General features: G+C 42.1%; 1 pseudogene; it reads left to right on the top strand.

The window, feature by feature from the left end:
• The first annotated feature begins 5,258 nt into the window (after positions 1 to 5,258).
• Positions 5,259 to 19,286, top strand: LOC136526029 (probable inorganic phosphate transporter 1-9; annotated as a pseudogene).
• Positions 19,287 to 19,312: the final 26 nt, after the last annotated feature.

Raw genomic sequence — 19,312 nt, 5'->3', positions numbered from 1 at the left:
TAATACAAGGTGGGTTGCATCCTTCTTCTCATCAGCATCCAAGCTTGAGTCTTGGGAAAGCTTAATGCTAGAGGTTGTCGTTTGATGTTGCTCTTAGCCTATCAATTTGTTGATACACTTCCATAGCTGTAGTGGTGGTTTGGTAGGTTCATACCAAACCTTGAACAGACATAGCTTATATTCATTCTTCCTACAAAATATTAATGGACACATACCCGAGGGAATACAATGAATTTAAAACACAGGTTGTTGTCCATAACTTCTGTAATTTTCCTCTATGCTAATGAAAGGATGGTTTTAGGATGGCTTTAGGATTAGTTTAGCATAGATTTTGTTCTTGTAGCAAATTTTATGTGGTTGCTACATTCTAACATGGTTCAAGGCATAGGTAATTTGCAACAAAAGATAAGTGAATAAACTTTTGATACTCACAGTTCTTCCTTTAATGAAGTATGAGTTGTGTCTTCTTTTGCGCAGAATTGTTGGAGTTCATCATGTGCCTTGCTTCATCTCCGGTGTGAGTTCATCTCGGGACTTTCCCAATTTGAGTTTGAGAGTTTTCTGCAGGGGTTAGTCCAACAAAATAACCAATATCTACTATAGCAAGTTTTAGTTCAATAACCAAACTAAACTCCATGCCTAGTTTGATTAAGGAAGGCATTTTAACCTAAGCACCACGCTTAATTCAAAAATCCTTTGGAAATAAGGTCATACACCTCTTGATTTAAACTAAGCACCATGCTTACTTTAAAAGATGTATAAATATACTTCCAAACCTAAACATACTATAGTAAACAAAAGGTAACATGAATGCATTATAGAGATTTATTCAAATAGAGATGAAAGAGCATGATCATGGTGAGACATTTTTTAATAAAAAATGCAAGTGTTATGAATGTATACAAGGAACTAAATATGTTGTGGATTTGATATGACAGAATTCAAACTAAATGTAGTGGATGCATGAATCATTTTAAAGTAAACATGCAATGGTATGCAAGAATTGAAAAGATAACTACTCATTGAGTTTAAAGTCCATGAGCAAGACTATCTCACCTTTCTCGATCATACTTACCATGACTTACCTGATGGAATTTATGAGTAGTGCAGCGTTTGTATTCGTCACTTGAGATGTGATTTGAATTCTTGTGACGTCAACCTTTTTCTCCAATATACACATTGTTAGAATAATATATATATGTCTATACAAACCTATGCAATGGCAGGGTTCTAATGTTGATGGATCTTGAATGTTTAGACACCCTGGGGTTCTTCAATGTTTCTTCTTTTTCTTATGGAAGCTTGCTGGAAAGTCAAAATAGTGTTTGTTGTCTTGTCTTATTCCATAATTCAATAGAACAGGGGTAATCCTACTAAACCTAGTGGTATGTTAATGATCAAAATCTTTACACTAATTGTTTCCCCGGCAACGGCACCAAAAATGCTTGTTGGTATTTATTATGTGCAAATAGAATATGAAGAATTCCACAAGCGCATAGAATACCATTGTAGCATTTTATCGGGAGTATTCCAGGTATCGTTATTTATATTTTACGACAGGGAAACAATGGAGTAAAGACTTACTGGGTAATAGAGGAATGTCTAGCAATCAACATACCAGCATAGCTAAAGCAGGGGTGAATGTAATGATAGGAATAAAGCATAATGACACTCAGGGGATAGATCACTAAGATAATGTAAACTAATCAACTCGGGAGAACAACAGGTGAGGTAGATTCCTATGATATTTCTATTACATGGTCAAAGTATATATACATCCAACTATAGATAAGACTAACTCTACTCTTGTGCACTTTGGGACGGCGCTTAGATGGTAGAGCACCCACAATAGATAACTCTACTTACGCGACTATGGTCCTATAATTTAAGAACCTGCTCAATTTGAAGTGAACTACAAAGGATAGACGGGGCTGTCACTTCTCACTGCTACCACCCAACCAGAGAATAGGGTGCACTCACAGGCAGAGTATCGTATAAGCACCATGCTTACATGAGACTCAGCTACTTAGCCTAACTGGTAAACTAGCATGCTAAGCACTCTATGAACCCACACACAAAAGTAATGATAACCATAACTAAGCAAGATATATATTCAAAGTAAGCATAGCCATGTAGATAAGAATATGATAAATTGATAATAAGTCTTACAAGATGTAGAAGTGAAGACACAAGGCTTTACCTAGCCTCTAAGACTAGATCTGAAACTTGAGCACGAGCCCAACTTGACCCCCACCCCCGATCTACTAATCTACTACATTGGAGAGCTCTAGATCTAATTCTCCTAATGTGTGTTGATCTAAAAGAGAGATATGCATTAGGGTTTTCAAGATGATCTTAGGGAGGGGTAGGGGCTGCTATATATAGGCCGAAGCATCAATTCTGGACACTCGGATCAAACCGACTTGAAAGGATAGCGGAGATGCAATCTTGGAGGCGGTGGAGAACCGACATTCGAAGGGGAGGCTAACTGGTGGGTCCCACAGGCCCATCGGCCTACAAGTGGGGCTGATCGGCCCCACATGGCAGCCCTTAGGGTCTGCATCGGTGGAGAGCCTCCTAGAGTCTTCTAGAATCTTCCCACGCTATTTACACGGCGAAATTTTGTAATTTCCTTTGACGAACAGGTCCCCCTTGACAGTTTTCTAGATAAACCCTGCTGAAAACACAGATTCACCAAAACTCATGGAATTTATTAGTTTAAACCACTATACCTATGTTTGGTGATGGAATTAAGTATAAATGCAGGTTATGTTGATGATTTATAATTGGTGTTAGTGACCGTTAACATAGCACTTCACCCGGGAGTATTCCAAGGTATCATTATTTATTTTATCCCAAGGGAAAGCGGTAGTTAGAAATGATAATAAAGAGAGATCCTTACATACCATAACTTAGTATCAACTAGTATAGGGGGTAAACGGAATATGGTAGGAAGGGATGATGATGAAACAAGCCAAGATAAAGATAGATAAGATAACTAGTAAGTATAGCTAGGTGGGAGGACAACAAGAGAGTATAGGACTCCTATGTTTTCAACTCTACTCCTGTAACTTAACCAAATCACACAATTGCGACACACAGATTGATACCTCAAAACAAGTATGCTAGGCGATAGGCGAACAATAGGGGATGAAATCCTATCCGAAGCGGCTACCTTTTTATGGGGGCTTACCTTTTAAGAACTTGCCTACAACACATGGTGGACTACAAAGGCTAGACAGGGCTGTCACCACCTGCTAGCTACCACAATCCATCCGTGCAACAAGCAATAACCAAATGCAAGATAACGTATAAGCACCATGCTTACACCTTCTCTCACTACTCTAGCTGTAATTACTCAGGCCAACTAGAGTACCCTATGACAGGCGATGATCGCAATACAGGTGTGTTTACAAGATCACAATCTAGTTTGTAACAACTATATGACAAGATAAGCCATAACAATACTATACCTAGTATAATATTGCACAAAGTAAAGACTAAGTAAAGTAGAGAAAGAGTAATATATTGAATAAAGTAAAGTCTTACAAAAAGAAGGGAAAGGTACAAGAGCTATACCAGACTCTCCAGAAGACTGCTCCGGAAGACCTAAGCAAAGCTCACTACTCAACTCTAACTCCCACACTGGACTACACTACTAAGATAAAGTGGACTAACTACTCTTCACTTGAGCTTGTAGGCTTCTTCACCATGAATGGATAGGGGGTGACCCTCTATTTATAGGTGGAGGTGGAGCCTAGCGCCACGTCAACGATCCGTGTGACCTCCATCAAGCACCATTGGATCAAACCACCATTAAATCAAGGGTTGAGATCATTGGAGTGCATGGAGGCATCATGCACTAAGGTGGTGGTGAGAGATGGATGTTAGTTGGCACCATAGGGGCGTCGACCGACCCCCTATGATAGGTGGGACCTATCTCCCCTTCTAGAAGGATGACCCACTATCATGGTGTGTGGTTGGCCACTTTTGTCACGTTGGATGCTTCGTTGTGGGTCCATGAATCCATGTGACTTCATCTTTCACCCTTGAGAGAAAACACAAGTGTGATCCAAGGGTGGGGATTGTCTCCGGGATACTTCACATGGATCCTGCCACCTTGGCAGGGCCTGGTGAGCCCATAGGGGGGTTGGGCGACCCCCATATGGTGGATCCACAGGCTCATTTTCTACTTCTACAATTTTGTGACATCCTGCATACACATGCCAAAAGTACAAGTGGAACTTGTTATTGTTAAAAATATGTTCATGTTATGTTACTCTTCCTTTGAAACTGAGGCTGTTGTGACGGTGTTTTGAGTGTGTGAATTTGTGACATTTTCACCGTCAACATAGGCGCAGCACCACGATGGCGCACTCCACTCATGCCTCGCCCAAGCACGTCGCTGCGGCTCGCCGGCGTGCTACCGTTGCAAGTGGCCAAGCTCACCCGCGTGCCGCCGATGCTCGTGGCCGAGCTCCATTCGGGGAGGCTGCAGGAGGTCGATGTGGGAGGACATCGGTGACAGAGAGTCCAAGATCACAGGAAAGGCATTTTTGTTAGAGCTTTAGAGATCAATCGTGGACTTTTGTTCTACGCGATTTCGTCCGTGGGATCAGAAAGGACAGGGACAACAATTTTTCTACATGTGAAGGAAATCGAAAGAAGGTCCCTTTGGGACGAAAAGGGCCGGCCATTCAATCATTTCCTCTCTTTCTTTTTCTATTTTTTTCAACTTTAATATTTGAAGTTGCTCTGTTATACTTGCTCTATTATCCTATATAATGCTGCAAAATCCACACGTTTATTCTCGCAACAACACACGGGTATCATCTAATATGAATAGAAACCAATGTACATATATAGCAACCAAATAAATGGCCTAATCGAACAGGGTGGGAATGATTTGCATGTTCGTTTCCTTCTTCTGAACGAAACAGCACGTGGTCGACTCCCGGTGTTGTTGAGTGGAAGATACTATGCCCAGAACGTCGTTGACTCCGCGACACTCAAGAGCCGGAGACCACAGCCAGGATACGCGAATCTTTGGGCCCCACCTTACCATGTATACCGTATGCAAGACCAATCTCCAGGCCCAGGAGGCTTCACTGATGACTTTAAAACTACACTTCCATTGGCTACCACCTGCCATCCGGGGGCCCACAACCACGTCAGCGCGCTGCTGCATGCCCGCAGGCCCGCAACCGCAACCTTCGCTTCCGTACTGTGACGGTAGAGACTAGAGAGCGATCGGCGGCATGATCACTGGTGTTGTTGGGCCTTACGTGTCAACTACTGTGCTGTTGCTGACCGGCGGCATGAAGCTCATCGGCCGCGTCTACTACGCGCCTGCGGACGACCCCAGCAGGGTCGACGACGACGACGGCCGCCCCCGCCCGGGCGTCACGCCGCCCGCCGTGGGGTCCGCCACCGTGAGCGTGGCGCTGTTGGGCGCGGTGGCCGGGAACCTGGTGTTCGGCGCCCTGGGCGACCGCGCGGGCCGGCGCCGCGTGTACGGCGCGTCACTGCTCCTCATGCTGTGCGCCTCCGTGGGGAGCGGCTTCTCCGTGTGCCGCACCGGCGGCTGCGCGCTCGCCAGCCTCTGCCTATTCCACTTCCTCCTCGGCGTCGCCGTCGGCGGCGACTACCCGCTCTCTGCCGCCATCATGTCCGAGTTCGCCAACCGACGCACGCGGGGCGCCTTCATCGCCGCCGTCTTCTCCATGCAGGGCTTCGGGATCCTCGCCAGCTCTGCGGTCACCATGGCCGTCGACGCCGCGTTCGACCGATACACGGGCCGCCGCGCCCCGCTCTACGACACGCCCGAGGCCGCCGACCTCGCCTGGCGGATCATACTCATGATCGGCGCCGAACCCGCCGCCGTCACCTTCTACTGGAGGATGGCCATGCCCGACACGGCCAGGTACGTGCGCGTACGAAGCCACTCATTTCGATTCTCGATGGCCAAATGATTAACACGGCAGCGGCGCGCTGTAAAGTTACGTACTACGAACGAATGGTTCGAATTGGGCTTAATAGTGTCCGTAGTCCGTACGTACGTGCTTTTCCTTTTTCTTTCTTAAATAATAAAGTGACAGCCAAGGTTAGACGTACGTGCATGCATTAACATTTTAGTAATAATGGTTCGAATTGGGCTTCACACGATGATGGTCTCAAAACATGCTACTGTACTAAGTAGTTGCATAGAAAATGGTTAAAAAACTGAAATAGGTTTTAGGTGTTGATGTATACTCATGTCACTTACATACAGTTAAGGCCAGGCCGAGTTGAAGAATATACCAGCGATCCCAAGAAGTAGTCGCCTCTCTTTCCCTGCAGCCCAGTGGCCTGGGAAGTAATACGTGTCTCACCTATATAAAGCAGGCTGGTTCAGCGTATAAGTATTCTTGTTTTTCGAGAAGTTAACTTTTTTTAACTTAGCTTTAGCCAATTATATACTCTCTCCGGTCTATTTTATCAGACGCACACGCATATCAAGATTCAAACTTTAAAAACTTTGACTAATAATTTTTAATTATTATAATACAAACTTTATATGATTAGATTTATAAATAATTATACTATCCAATAATTATAAGTTTATAAACATAAATAATATAATATAATATAATATAATATAATATAATATAATATAATATAATATAAAACAAATGAATGATCAAAGAATAATCTAGGAGACTGTGTCATTCTAACTTACGCTAGATAAAATGGAACGGATGGAGTATAAAAGAATATTAAAATTTATAATACATAATTAGTATAATTAGATAGATCGTTGAATATACTTTCATAATAAATTTATTTAGAGATATAAATATTACATGTATTTTCTACAAACTTAGTCAAAGTTCACGTATCACGTAACGTCCTTCTTTTTTGGGTAGAGAGAGTAGTATAGTCAGCGGCTTGGCATCATTTGTATTTTTTTAAGCTCCACTTGCCAGTCATCACGATTATGGAATTTCTAGTATGTTTCTGGTGTTCCCTCTGACCTACGACCTTCTAGAACTAATCATGTAACTAATTTAACTCTGCAGTGTTAGCATCACGTATAATAGTTAATTAATTGTCTTTATATATACACATAATCGATAATCCAAAGCATCTCTTTCTGACCTACGACCGTAGATGATTATCATGTCAATCAATCTTAGTAGACCAGGTTCGAGGATCACACCTGAACTGAACAAAGAGTTCAGATGTCTCTGTCCAAACTGTTTTATTTTTTAATCATTTTAATTAAGAAATTGGAGAGCGACCGTGTCATTCAGTGTGGTTGAGAGAGCGCGTGTTCGCTCGCCCAGTATTGAGCGGATGTCAGGGCTTCTCTCACCAACAACTTTTAGCTAGAATATTTTTTCCTACTCCTCTACGTTACGTTGGATTGGAACAACAACAGCTTAAGAGTGTCATCTTATTAAGAGATTAGTCGTGTCGTTCTTTCTGTTGCATTCTTTAATGTTACGTTTTATCTAGTGCGAATTATTAGTATGTAATTAATTGATTACGAAGAATTTTGTTGTGATCCTTGTGTGACAGTCTCGTAAGAGGCATATTAGTCCTGGCCTATGTTTACTAGGATTAGAGCATTCCAAGAGTTCCCAACAAATTTTTTTCAAAACCATGGAGTTTTTGAACTCACCAAAAATTATTGAAAAGAATAAATAATACCATCTCCAACGGTTACCAATTATTTACTCCTAAAATATAGAAGACTATTTTACATAAGAAATCATATACTATTTATTCTTTCTCACGCCCTTCCACTTTTGTATATTTGCATCTAGAACTCTTTCACTCTTTATTCTTTCTCACGTCCTTCCACTTTAGATTGGCCGATGAATAGGCTTGTGGGAGATGCGCGGCGCGATCAATCTATTTTTATAAGTGTGGAAAGATTGGAAGGTGGGACTGAGAACTGCTAGAGATGAGTTTGTTCCATTCTTACCAAAAATCCTAGATTGGGATGCTTTATTGGAAACTCTTGGAGATGCTCTTATGTGTTATATTTTATCTTTCTCTTAAGAATAAATTGAAAAATAACATTGGACCTGCAATAGTAGCATGGTGTGTTCGAGCCGTCTACACATCCTCGAGTGCACATTTAACGTGATTGGACTTGAAAACAATAGTACTCCCTTCGTTCAAATTATAGCTTTTCTAGATACAGAATTTTTATTATACATCTAGACATATCGTATATTTAGGTGCATAACAAAAGCTATGTATCTAGAAAAATCAAAACGACCTATAATTTGGGTTAGAAGGTGGTAACTGACTAGTTGTGGATGCCTTAGGTTATTGTTACCATCAAAGGCTAGAAAATATGGCAAGGTGGAGTGACATTTAACATGATTAGTCATGATATATTCAGATAAGTTAGACGTGTACATGGCATATTGGTATATAAGATAACAATATCAATCAACTGTAATCTAGGATTGAGAAACACACTTACTCCAAGAATCTAGAACGTGTTTTCACTCAATAGTCTTCATTCTTGTTTAGAATTTTTTTGCTCCGTAGAGAATGAGCTTACTTGTAGCTCGGTGGTTGAGTCAATGGACAAAAGAAGGTAGGTCCCATTTTTCATTCGCCGCACGGTATTTTATCACAGATTAACTCAAAATAAGAGTCTACTACTTGGCCAAATAAAGGCTCGCATCAGCTTGGCGAAACCAGCTTTCATGTTCGGTAGCACCATGAAATACATAGTAATCTTGCCTGCTACAATAAGGAAAATTTTGCTAGCCTCGACGAGTCAAATTGGCTCGCTTACCCGGCAAGGTTTTAAACAATGTTGTGTCCTAGCCTCTTCGTTGTAGCCATCCTCAGATAGGGAAACTAGGTAATAGACACCCAACAACTGTCAAAATTGGATAGAATTGGGCCCATAAAAATTTTCATATGTGGTTTCTTATTTTCCAAATCTAAAAACAATAAAAATCATGTTGGATCTCTAAAAGTTGATAATTAATTTACTTTTACAATAAAAAATATGTAGCTGGTTTCAGTTTTCTTCAAAAGATGATATCCAATTGTTGGTGCTTTTATTTAGAGTTGTTTTGATCTTATTTGTTTTAAATAAATAATGAGCAAGATTACAAGTAATAAAGCAATAGGAAAAAAATAAACCAACTCCAATATAAGTATATATAGATCATAAATAAGCATATAACATTTTTAAAAGAAAATTGGTACTAGTTCGATATTTTTCTAGATTACTCCCTATTACTTCCAAATATGTTACCAACCAGTTCTAAATAAAACAGTTTTAGAAAGAAATAAACCAGTTCCAAATAAGTATATATATATATATATAGACAATAAATGAGCAGATAGCATTTTTAGAAGAAAATTGGTACTAGTTTGATATTTTTCTAGATTACTCCCTATTGCCTCCAAATATGTTATCAACCCGTTCTAAATAAAACAGTTTTAGAAAGCAATAAACCAGTTCTAAATAAGTATAAATAGACCATAAATGAGCAGACAACATTTTTAGAAGAAAATTGGTACTAGTTTGATATTTTTCAAGATTGCTCCCAATTGCCTCCAAATATGTTATCAACCAGTCCTAAATAAAACAGTTTTAGAAAGAAATAAACCAGTTCCAAACAACTATATATAGATCATAAATGAGTAGATAACGTTTTTCGAACAAAATTGGTACTAGTTTGATATTTTTCTAGATTATTCCCTATTGCTTCCAAATATGTTATCAACCAGGTCTAAATAAAACAGTTTTAGAAAGAAATAAACTAGTTCCAAATAACAATATATAGATCATCTATGGGGATCTCCCCCATAGTCTTTTGCGTCAAAAAAACTATATAGATCATAAAAGAGCCCATAACATTTTATTTGAAGTAAAATAAATAAATTATGATTTTTTAGAGAGCATACCAAATTTTTATTATTAAAAAACCCAAACCCACCTATGAAACTAGCCGGAGGACTAACTAGTACACAAATGTTTTTTTTTTACAGACGGTAAAAGATGATCTTCAGAGTCAGTTATAAAACCAATACTATGCGAGTGATTATAAAAATAAGTTATTTATAGGGATGGTTTTCTTAAGACAACCTGTCCTTAAAATTGATTTCTAGACTCAGTTGACTAAAGTCAATCATCCTTAAAAATAACTTTTGGATTTTTTTTAAAATCATTTAGAAGTCGTAAAAATATGAAAAAAAATTAATGTGGCCGAAAGCCCGAAGGACCAACCACCACTCACTCTGAATTTAATTTTAACTATTTCTAACAGAGTGCAGCCGCTGTGATTCAAACCAGTGACCTCTCGCCATCCAAGGTCATTTGAAAATTTCAAAAAAATTGAAATTCTAAATTTGAGAACTTAATTTATATATTTGGAATCCTAAATGATCTCAAACAAAAATGTTATCAACTACAAAGTTTTAGATCTTGTCGAGATCTATAATTTTGATATAAATTTTGTCTTCATCCGACTTTATTTGAAAAAGATATGAATTTATTTGTGTTGTAGCTATTTTTAAGGACGATTGATCTTGAAAATTGATTTTTAGGGATGGTGGACTTAACAAAACCACCCACACCCATTTTTAGAGGCGGTTGACATAACCAACCATCCTTGAAAATCTTATTTTCAAAGGCGGTTCTTTTAAGCCCTCCGTCCCTAAAATAGTTTTATTTTCAGTAATGGTTTATTTAATAGAATCGTCCCTGAAAATTGATTTCCAGCAATGGTTCGTTAGCTACAGTGCTCCCCGCGAAGGTTACAAGCGGTTTCCATAAGTCGCCCGTCTCTATTAGAAATGGGAGCCATCTGTAAAGATGATTTTTGTACTAGTGAATTTATCTGTTTCTACTAGATTGTGTCTTTTGTGTGCTTTTTAGTTCAGGATTGAAAATCGAACAAACTTGCAACTCGTTAACTTTACCTCCTAATAAAAGGCTAAAAATCGCTAAAAGGCTCCTGCGACCCACTAAGGGTTAATTTGGAAACTAAAATCCCCTTGAAATCCCTGACTTTTTCCAGAGTGCAGAAATTCATGAGGAAATAATTTGAATAAGTTTTTAGTTCGGCATAGAAGGTTTTTTTTATCCATGGTGTGCCTCTCCTGTCTTCCAAATTACGGCCTTGTTTAGTTGGCGAAATTTTTTGGGAATGGTACTGTAGCACTTTCATTGTTATTTGGCAATTAATGTCCAATCATAGTCTAATTAGGCTTAAAAGATTCGTCTCGTGAATTTCGTCTAAACTGTGTAATTAGTTTTATTTTTTATTTATATTTAATGCTTCATGCATGTGTCCAAAGATTCGATGTGACGGAAAATCTTAAAAAATTTTGCAAAATTTTGAGAACTAAACAGGCACTTGACCTAATGGTAAGCGTCATCACCTCCCTTGAGAGGCCTGCATACTGTATGAGTCAAGAATACCCTTGACATGGCTTACAAGTACAACCAGTGATTGATATGATCAAGCAATTCTAATACAGCAAATTCTTAATTCTAAAAAAGTACAGCAAATTCTACTATACATGTTTCCATCAATCAATCACTGCAGGTTTACTGACGCTTGTGGAGCACGACGTGGTGAAGGCAACCCACTGTTGGATTGATCTCCCAGCGTCATTAGGCCCAACGGCCTTTGGGCCTTGTTCTCGCGCCCTGATCGAGGACGCCCAACCCTACATGGTTGGTGGGCTTCCGTCGCACAGCGCTATAAAGGAAAGGTAGGGGGCCGGTGCTCGCAGTACGAGGTTCACCGCGCCGCCAGACACCCACCGACATCCTAACTCTAACTCGATCTTGAGAAGGGGCACTGCCAGCGACGGGAAGCACCACCGACGCCGACAACGCCACCCCAACACACACACCGCCGCCAAGGACGCCACTGCACCGACTCCTCTCTCTCCACCGAACATCGCTGCCGATATGCAGATGGCAACAGCGAATGAGATCCCAACTGGTGCTTCGACCACTACGGCCTTCGATGGTCTGCAACCTCTCACTCCCCTTCTCTCTGCCTCTCCATAGATCATGTATTAGGATCTTTGATTACTGGGATTTTGACTCGTTTGAGTCCTACGAAATTTAACAATGGCATCGGAGCTAGATGCCTCTGTATATCCCTAACCGGGTAAAAGAAGAAAAGAGAATAGATCCATTCGGATCAGAGAAGAGATAGGGCCCTCGGCTCACGAAGCCGAACCCTAAGACCTAACCCTAATTCCCCACATCAAATCAGAGTAGGGGAAAGGGGAAGAAGGGGAAGAAGAAAGAAAAGAAGGGTCGGAACCCTAACCCTAACCCTAGTTTCCCATTTGGATGAACGAAAAGAAAAGAAATCAAAAGAACAGAAAACCGAATCGGCAAAATCAAATCGAAAAGCAAATCCCTAACCCTAATTTTTTCCCCATCCCCACCATGGGTTAATCCCAGAAGAGAGAAAGGACGGGGAAGAAGGTAAAAAGGGGGCGGACTCACCTTCGTCGGTGCGGGAGAAGAAGAGCCGAACCAGCCCTTCGCCGGCGTGGGAGAAGAAGAGCCGATTCGGGGCGCTACTCGCCGGTCTCGGCCAAAGGGGCGCCGCGACCTAGCCGCTCGACGGCGGCGTGCTCACTCATTGGGGAGCACGTGCGCCGGCGAGGGGGCCAGCGACGGCGCCATGCTCGCTCCACCGCCCGCTCGCATCGCTGCTGTGTGAGGAGCGAAGAGAGAGAGGCCGAGAGAGAGAAGTGAACTAGGGTTTGGAGGGCGTGGCCGTGGGTGGGGTTTTTGTTCTCCCTATCCGCGCGTGCGACCATTCGATCAGAACCAACGGCATAGATCAAATCGGGCCGTCGCCGGCCTAGGCGGGCGCGAGCGCGCGCGGCACTTTGCCGGCCCAGGCCTAGGTTGTGGCCTGGGTGCGGCCTGCTCGCACGCGGAGGACTGGGCCGAGCCGGTTTATTGCCATCTTGGGCCACGTGCATGGGCGAGCTGGGCTGCGTTGGGCTGAAGTAATAAGAAAATGTTTTGTTATTATTTTTCCAGGAGCAATTCTAATGCATATTTTTTGATGAATTTGAATGATTTTGATATAATTTTTCTGTGCAAATTTTATCCAACGATATTTTGCCAGAAAACAGTAAAGTATTTAGTGCTTCTGGAAAAATAATAATATAAAAAGATTATTAATGTTTCCGCTATGCATGATAATTATTGTTCTCTTTGATTAAATTTGAACCAACGGGGTAATTTAATTTTAAAAGAAATGAATTTCTGATAATTTTGATGAGATTATGATGTTGTTATTTTCTGACCAACGTTGTTAATAACAATATTATAATTTTGATCCATGAGAAATTATGCATTAATTTTACTTCTGCCCAACGGTGATGTAAAATGTTTACATGGATGAATTATAAGTTTTAATTTGACCAACGTTGAGTTAAAGCATGAAATTTTATGTATAAATGTTTCTTACTTACTCTGGTGTGATTTCAGGAGGCAAATGCATTGTGAACATTGCCAACATCCCGACACTCAATGGGACCAATCACCGTGTGTGGCGGGAGAAGTAAGAATTGGAACTTGCGTTGGGAGAGGTCGATTTTGCCATCACCTCACCGTGTCCTACTGAGCCAGAGGACCCAGTGAGAGGTGAAAATGAATCTGATGCTGATTTCACTGCTCGAAAGCATGATTATGCTAAAATAAGAATGAAATATGACCTTGAACATCGGCAATGGACTCTCTCCAACTGCAAGTGCCTATTGGTGGCCAAGGCTACCATAGAAGAACAGATAAGGGGTTCAATCCCTGAATGTGCTACTGCCACAGAATATCTTGAGAAAATCAAGAATCAGTTTACTGGGTCTACCAAGGCCACAGCAAGTTCACTGATTAAGAAGCTTGTGAATGAGAAATTCACTGGTGGTAGCATAAGAGAGCACATTTTGAAGATGAATACTACGGCATCTAAGCTAAAGGAAATGAATTTGAAGGAGGAGGATTTCCTAATTCATTTGATTTTTGCTTCTTTGCCAAAAGAATATGACACCTTCATTGTGAATTACAATATGCAGCCTGAAAGATGGGGCATAGAAAGACTCATCTCAATGTGTGCTCAAGAAGAGGAGAGGATAAAGTCCTCACAAGGTGAATCCGCTCATTTTGTGAAGGATACAAAAGAAAGAACTTTAATGGCAAGAATTCTAAACCATAAGGGAAACCTAAGTGGGATAAGACCTCTTCCTCCAATTCACAGGGAAAGAAACCCTAGGATTCTGAGAATCAGCGGTATGGTGGAGCTGAAAAAGATCAGTGCAAGCACTACTTCAAGAAGGGACACTACAAGAGGGATTGTCCAGACTTTCTGAAATCTCTGCTAAAGAAAGGATGATGAATTTATTACATTTGTAGATGAATCCCTGTATTTATGTTATGATAAATCCACCTGGTGGCGTTGATTCAGGTGCAACTACTCATGTTGCAAATTCCTTACAGGGGTTAAGTGGGACGAGAACCTTGCAAAGAGGAGAAAGAACGATTAAAGTTGTAAATGGAGTGCAAGCCAATGTTGAAGCCATTGGAGTTTTTTCTTTAGAATTGAATAATGGTTTTGTACTTAGACTTAAAGAAGTACTTTATGTTCCCTCTTTGCGTAGAAATTTGATAAGCGTTTCGAAACTTGATGATGATGGAATTGATTGCCACTTTAGTGGTGGCAAGTGTAAGATACTGGTTAATAATAAATGTATTGGTCTTGTCTTCTGACAAGACAAGCTTTATTTATTATCTCTTGCTGAGAATACGAACAATGTATGCGATGAGAATGTGGATGATTCCCCATCTGCGAATGTAACTAAGAAGCGAAAGAGAATTGATATTGTCTTTTTGAAATTATGGCACTGTCGCTTGAGCCATATTTCGAGGGGGAGAATAAAACGATTGGTTAAGGAATCAATTCTCCCGCACTTAGAATTTTCAGATTTAGAACAATGTGTTGATTGTATCAAAGGAAAGTATGTCAAGAAAATTAAGAAAGATGCCAAACGAAGCACAGAAATTTTAGAAATAATCCACACAGACATATGTGGTCCTTTTCTTGTGAAAAGTGTGGATGGTTATGATTCGTTTATAACATTCACAGACAACTACTCTCGTTATGGTAATATTTATCCAATTAAAGAAAGATCGGAAGCATTGGATAAATTCAAAATATTTAAAGCTAAAGTTGAAAATCAGCACAATAAGAAAATCAAGATAGTACGATCAGACCGAGGTGGAGAGTACTATGGGTGACATACCCCATATGGCCAAATTCCTGGACCATTTGCAAGATTCCTACAGGAAAATGGCATAGTTGCTCAATACTCCACACCGGGGGAGCCTCAGTAGAATGGAGTGGCTGAAAGACATAACCGTACTTTAATGGATATGGTAAGAAGCATGATGAGTTACTCCACATTACCGATTAGTTTATGGATGGAGGCACTGAAAACCGCCATTCACATACTTAATCGAGTACCAAGTAAATTGGTGCCTAAAACACCGTATGAATTATGGATATGAAGGGAACCCTCACTTAACCATTTGCGTGTGTGGGGCTGTCCGGCTGAGGCAAAAGTGTTTAACCCAAACATAGGAAAGTTAGACTCCAAGACAGTCAGTTGCCATTTTATTGACTATCCAGGAAGATCAAAAGGATATCGCTTCTATTGTCCTGACAGACATACGAAGATTGTAGAAACCAGACACGCTGTGTTCTTGGAGGATAACATGATTAGGGGGAGCATGGTAGCACAAGAAATCAGCCTACAGGAAAAGTGGGTACATGTACCCACTCCAATGGTTGAAGAACCATTCTTCACGCTACCTGCTGCTGTTGCACCAACTAGCGCAGGACACTGTAGTGCCAACATCTGTTGCAAGTTCTCCCATGGCGACAATGAATGAACATGAGGAACCTGTCCTTGAGGAACCTATAGAACCAAATGTTGCACATGAGGAAGAACAACAGCCCAATGTGGAACAAGTGCTAGAGGCACCTAGAAGGTCTCAAAGAATAAGAAGATCAGCTATTACTGATGACTATGAAGTTTATGAAACAGAAGAATGTCAGATGGGGGATGATCCCACCTCATTTGAAGAAGCCATGAGAAGCGACCACTCATCAAAGTGGCTTAAGGCCATGAAAGATGAATTGAAATCAATGAGTACCAATAAAGTTTAGGACTTAGAAAATATTCCTAAAGGAGCCAAAACAGTAGGCTGTAAATGGGTCTACAAAACGATATATGACTCCTAAGGGAATATAGAAAGATTTAAAGCACGACTTGTGGCGAAAGGCTTCACGCAAAGAGAAGGGATTGATTACAATGAGACGTTTTCTCTAGTCTCATGTAAAGATTCCTTCGGAATTATAATGGCACTTGTAGCCCACTATAATTTGGAGTTACATCAAATGGATGTAAAGACGGCTTTACTAAATGGGGATTTGGAAGAAAATGTTTATATGGCACAACCAAAAGGTTTTGTCATAAAAGGAAAGGAAAATATGGGATGCCGCCTGAAGAAATCAATCTACGGATTGAAGCAAGCTTCAAGACAGTGGTATTTGAAGTTTGATAGAACGATAAAAGGTTTTGGTTTTAAAGAAAATGTTGAGGACAATTGCGTTTATGCAAAGTTCAAGAATGGAAAGTACATATTCCTAATTTTGTATGTGGATGATATCTTACTTGCTAGTAGTGATATCAATCTACTAATGGAAACGAAGAAATTCTTGTCCTCAAACTTTGATATGAAAGATCTCGGTGAGGCCTCATTCGTTTTGGGAGTAGAGATTCACCGAGACAGGAGAAAGGGGGTTCTAGATTATCGCAAAAGGCATACATAGAAAAGGTCCTGAAGAAATTTAGTATGCATGCGTGCAGTCCTTCACCTGCTCCTATAGTCAAGGGCGATAGATTTGGGGAACATCAGTGTCCCAAGAACCAATATGAAATTGACCGAATGAAAGTGATACCATATGCTTCAGCTGTTGGAAGTTTACAATATGCTCAAGTGTGTACACGCCCTGACCTAGCTTTTGTTACCGGGTTACTTGGCAAATATCAAAAGAATCCAGGAATTGAACATTGGAATTTAGTGAAAAAAGTCCTGCGTTATTTGTAGGGTACGAAAGGCCTCATGCTTACGTATAAAAGATCTGATTCCCTGCAGATAGAGAGGTATTCAGATTCTAATTATGCAGGAGAAGAAAGAAAATCCACATCAGGATATATATTTACTCTCGTAGGAGGGGCTATATCGTGAAAAAGCTCCAAACAAACCGTAACTGCATCCTCGACAATGTATGCCGAGTTTGTAGCATGCTATGAGGCAACGGGGCAGGTGAATTGGCTGAAGAAATTCATACCCGGATTGAAAGTGATTGATAATATAAATAAACCACTGAGATTGTATTGTGATAACAATCCAGCTGTACAGTACGCTCACAACAATTAGTCAAGTGGTGCTGCCAAACACATTGACATAAAGTACTATGTTGTGAAAGATAAAGTTTGGGATCATATAATAAATCTTGAGCATATAAGTACAGAGAAAATGCTCACAGATCCGCTCATAAAGGGCTTACCACCCAACGTGTTCAGAGAACACGTAGCCGGCATGGGTTTAAGGAAAAGCCTATGATTCCCGAACATACGAAGGACCCAAAGAAAGTTTACATTTCAAAACGGAGAAGTGTATTGTGGCTGTTAGTCTAACGGCACTAATTGTTGTGACGATGGGACAGTTCTATGCACTAATCTGTGATGAAATAAGATGGAAGCAAGAAAAATATGAATCGAAAGTTTTGAGTAAGAATTAAGAACGAAGAAAGTGATGAGAGATCAAGGGGGAGAATGTTGGATTGATCTCCCACGTCATTAGGCCCAACGGCCTTTGGGCCTTGTTCACACGCCCTGATCGGGGGTGCCCAACCCTATATGGTTGGTGGGCCCCCCATCGCACAGCGCTATAAAGGAAATGTGGGGGCCAGGGCTCGTAGTATGAGGTTCACCGCGCCGCCAGACACCCACCGACATCCTAACCCTAACCCGATCTTGAGAAGGGGCGCTGCCAGCGACGGGAAGCACCATCGACGCTGGCAACGCCACCCCGACGCACACGCCGTCGCCAAGGACGCCACTGCACCGACTCCTTTCTCTCCACCGAACGTCGCTGTCGGCGTGCAGATGGCAACAGTGAACGAGATCCCAACCGGTGCTTCGACCACTACGGCCTTCGATGGTCTGCAACCTCTCACTCCTCTTCTCTCTGCCTCTCTGTAGATCGTGTATTAGAATCTTTGATTACTGGGATTTTGACTCGTTTGAGTCCTACGAAATTGAACACCCACGACATCGGCCGCGTGCTCGCCGACCTCGACCTGGCCTCGATCACCGAGGAGGAGGTGGCCGCCTTTCGCCGCATGACTCCTCCGGCGCAGTTCGGCCTCACGACGGCGTCGTCGTACGGCCTCTTCTCGTGCCGCTCCCTCCAGCGGCACGGCCGGGACCTCTTCGCGTGCGCATCGACGTGGTTCCTTCTCGACATCCCCTACTACAGCAGCATGCTGTTCCAGTCCCAGATCTACCGCCCGTGGTTCCCGTCAGTGGATCACGTGAACGCGTTCCAGGAGGCCTTCAACGTGGCCAAGTTCCAGGCCATCATCGCCGTCGCGTCCACCATCCCAGGCTACTTCGTCGCCGTGCTCCTCATCGACCGCGTGGGCCGACGCCGGCTCCAGATCGTCGGGTTCCTCCTCATGGCCGTTACTGGCGCGGCCACGCCACGGACGCTTGGTACATCGTGCTCTACGCGCTCACTTTCTTCTCCGCGAACCTCGGGCCCAACACCACCACCTTCATCCTGCCCGCCGAGCTCTTCCCAGCGAGGTTCCGGTCCACGTGCCATGGGATATCTGGCGCGGCGGGGAAACTCGGCGCGCTCATCGGCGCCATCGGCTTCCTATGGGCGTCGCAGGACCGGGACAGGAGGAAGGTGTTGGCATATCCTTGGCGGGATCTGCCTGCTCGGCCTCGCCGTCACCTACTTGTTCACGCCGGAGACCATGAGGCGGTCGCTGGAGGAGAACGAGAGCTACAACGGCCACAGCCAAACTGCCGAAGGCGATGCTGGCCAGCGCTTCCAGGAACTAGGTGAGCTACCAAAGAGCCCGGCATCCATGGTGAGCTCGCACGTCAGCTCGTCGCCAATCCATCCACACCGGTTTTCTGTCTAAAACTGAAACAGTGAAACGGGCGATTT

Source organism: Miscanthus floridulus, chromosome 19 (genome assembly GCF_019320115.1).
Source record: "Miscanthus floridulus cultivar M001 chromosome 19, ASM1932011v1, whole genome shotgun sequence".
NCBI lineage: Eukaryota > Viridiplantae > Streptophyta > Magnoliopsida > Poales > Poaceae > Miscanthus > Miscanthus floridulus.
Note: the sequence above shows the minus strand (reverse complement) of the source record. Positions and strands in the feature narration are given on the sequence as shown.